Consider the following 3,984-nt stretch of genomic DNA (forward strand, 5'->3'; position numbering starts at 1 on the left):
CAACATTAAGGCATATTTTTGTATGGGACGACATAAAAAAGTTGATAGTTTTTATTTATGTCAATCGTATGCTCGTATCCCGAAGCATTTAGTGCGTGATAATGTTAATTTCTTGGTACTATTCAAACAGGACGAAATGAATTTAAGGCATGTTTATAATGATCATGTGAATACAGATATGTCATTTGATAAATTTAAACAATTATGCTCTATATGTTGGAAGAATAATTATTCGTTTTTAGTTATCGATAAAGATAGTGATGTTAATGAGGGCAGATAAAGGAAGAATTTCGACTGTTTTGTTCAGATAAATAATGATGGAAGGAGTAAAATATAAACAGTTGTGGGTCAGATTCCAGTGAGTCAACATGCCTCCACGCAAGGATGATATGTTTAAACAACAAGAAATTTTACGTCAGATTTCTTCCGCGAGGAAAGCAATTCAACGGAAACATAATTTATTGAAATTGGGTAGAGAGAGTGTTGACGAGGCAATGAATGAAGTGTTCAAACCTATTGTAAGACCGCTCGAAGAATTGACCTCTAAAAACATGAAATTGCTTGATAATAATGTTGAAAAACGCGAGTGGTTGAATAACAAAAATGAGGTGAAGCCTTTTAACTTGAAATATCGACAAAGTTTCGCACATAAGAGTACCCCGAAGGGGCTTAAATTAGATCCGTGGGATGGGGAGACTTCTGAGGATGCGGTCAAATTTGATGATTCTTTATTCGATCAGACATTGAATGAGACAATCATTCCATCTCACAATGATACTATAGTTCCATCCCTCAAAAATCGGCATGATGATACTACAGTTCCAGTCATTGAAAAATCACCGTCTGACGACGAAGAAACCGATGGCGATGCAAATAGCTTCGATCCTGACACTCTTACAGGAAAATATTTAGCAAAAATCGGTACATCTCAATGGGATAAGGCTTATGGTGTTCGAAAACTTACACACAATTTCATGATAGGAGACTCCCCAATATTTTTTGATGATGAATATATAAAAGTAAAAACCATGAAATATGCCTGTACTGAAGGATTACTGGAACTACTGTTCATGAAAAAACCCAATGATACTTTAATTAGTGAGAGTGATATTACTGCATATAAAAATATAATTCTTGCAACTAATGGGCATCAAAAAAATTATAAACCTCGTGGAGGTATCCGAGAGACGAAGGGTGAAAAATATGAAAAATATATCTCACGGTTGAATGGGTCAAAGTACGCCGGCACAGGGCTTCTACCTGCTTTTATGAGAGCTCGGAGACCCAACACGGTGGATTATGTCTATTGGGACGATCCGAATGAACTTGTTGACCGCCTGCGATTACTCGTAGCTTCACAGGGAGCAGGGAATCCGAGTCACGATAATGAAATTATTTCAATTATCGAAGAACTTCGAGAGGCTTCAATTATATATTAGACTATGCACATTATCAATCGTTATCATTTGTGAAATGAGTGTTGATGTGTTCGGTCGTCACTTAACCTCCGATAGTGGTTACAACAATCGAGGCCCACCTGGAGTTGGATATCAATTCACTGCAGAGGGCAACTATGACCTCCTCGATAAGAGGTTGAGTAATGTTGCCCCACCAGTGGACCCGCACGATGCTGTAACATTGGAGACTCTGAACATAAGAATCACAGAATTGCAAATTGAAACGAAACGAAAATTCGCAGATATTAATAGGCGAATTGGCAGATTAATGAGAACGGTGGAAAAAATACCGAGTGAGCCTAAAAATGTCACAAAGTAAATTGGATATTGTGACAGAATTGCATCGCCCAGCACGAAGAAATTATCCTCGACGGCGAGTGAATATTCGTGATTTGGATGAGACGTGGCAGGCCGATTTAGTCGACATGACGGCTTACGCAAAAAGCAATAATGGAAATAGATTTTTGCTCACTGTAATAGACAATTTTTCAAAGTTTGCATGGGCGGAGCCGATAAAGAGGAAAAACGCGCAAGATGTCACGAGAGCTATGAGTTCCATTCTTCAACGGGGGCGTGTACCCAAACATTTACACGTTGATGGTGGAAAAGAATTCTACAATTCTGAGTTTCAAGCATTGATGAAGAAATATAATATTAATTTATACTCTACCTTTAGTAATTTAAAGGCGTCTATATGTGAAAGATTCAATCGAACATTAAAAAGTAAAATGTGGCTACAGTTTAGTTTGCGAGGAAATTATAAGTGGATTGATATGTTACCAGATCTCATGCATGAGTATAATCATAAAAAACATCGAACGATTCGTATGAGACCTGTCGATGTAACGATAAAAAATGCAAAAAAATTACGTATCCTTTACGCCGACTTTCGAGTGAATAGAAGGCGACCAAAGTTTCATGTGGGTGATAAAGTTCGTATAAGCAAGATGAAACATGTTTTTGAGAAAGGCTATACCCCCAATTGGACAACAGAAATTTTTACTGTCCGAGAAGTTAATAATACAAATCCAGTGACATACAAATTGAAAGATTATAAAAATGAATTGATCAGTGGAAGTTTTTATGAAGAAGAATTACTGAAAACAAAACATTCTGATGTGTATCTTGTAGAAAAATTATTGAAAAAATCTGGAAATAGGCTTTTTGTTAAATGGTTAGGTTTTGATAACACTCACAATAGCTGGATTGATGCTGCTGAATAAAAAAGATGGAGAGGGGGAAAAACTATTTAAATAGTCAACCTATTCTCATCCTCATTAGTTTAGTTGGTGTTTTCAACTCAACAACATGATTGTGAAAATCATCGTGCTACTAGTCCTCGTGACATCCTCCTGCCGGGGTGAAAATTTTCTCAATACTGAGATTTCCAGTCGAAGTGGACTATACTACGAATCCGTAGGGGATGTGCGCTTCACCACAGGCGAGTGGCAAATTGTCACTTATATTGACTTGAGAAAATTCATCGATCACCGGCCACTAATTCATTCCAAAATACTGGAAAATATGAGTCAAAAGTGCAAATATTATGGGGAAGCTGAACAATGTGCAAAAGTTCTTCAAAGTGAAAATATTTTGAAACAAAATCGAAACGTAGAAAAATATATTAATCAATTCCTGTTCTTCACGAATGAATCTAGTACTGAAGAGCAAAACAAAAATGTGACTCTGGAAATTATCGAAAAAACTCTTGATAATGAAAAAACATTGAATAAGACTAGTAAAAAGCTGCACATAATCGAATCAGGACTGCATCATTTTTTTGATACAATTAAAGCATTGGAGAATCAGAGTACAATAAGCCTTCGGGATGTTGAGACCGAGGCTCGATTAATTGAGGATCTAATGAAAAATGAAACTTTTAACAGTGCTGGATATCAACGAATGTTAAATAAAATACGCGATTGGACTGAAACTTTAGAGGAGGAGTTGGACAATTATATTTCTACCCTGAAAACAATTATCGATATAGTGCATTTAGCCGAAACAGGTGTCGTGCACCCCGAATTATTCACTCTTGAAGAACTTCAAAGCGCAATAAATTATTTTTCAACAATTAATCGAGATGCCTCTGTGACCCTCCCCCCTGATGAATTACTGAAAATTTCGAAAACAAAAATAGGCTTTCATGAAGGGAAATTAATTATCATTCTTAAGATCCCATTAGTTACCTCTTCAGTCTACCAATTATTCAAAATGTACCCCCTCCCAGCGCTTCAATTATTCGGTCATAAACGTGGGTCGGCGTACATTCAACCACGGGTTAATTACCTGCTACTCGGCCAAGACTTTTATACTTTGGCACAGGCTGAGGATCTCGCACACTGTGCGGTTACCAATGATTATCGCTTTCTTTGTGAACCTAAGTATCCATTTTATGACATCAACACCCATCCAATTTGCGAGGCGATGATTTTCGAAAAAGATAACTTATTAACATCACTTTTTGGTAATTGCCCCATCAAGGTCAGCTCAATTTATAATTCTCATTGGAAAAAAACCCAAAAAG

This window comes from Diachasma alloeum, unplaced genomic scaffold (assembly GCF_001412515.2).
Source record: "Diachasma alloeum isolate Michigan unplaced genomic scaffold, Dall2.0 Dall_scaffold_00441, whole genome shotgun sequence".
Taxonomy (NCBI): Eukaryota; Metazoa; Arthropoda; class Insecta; order Hymenoptera; family Braconidae; genus Diachasma; species Diachasma alloeum.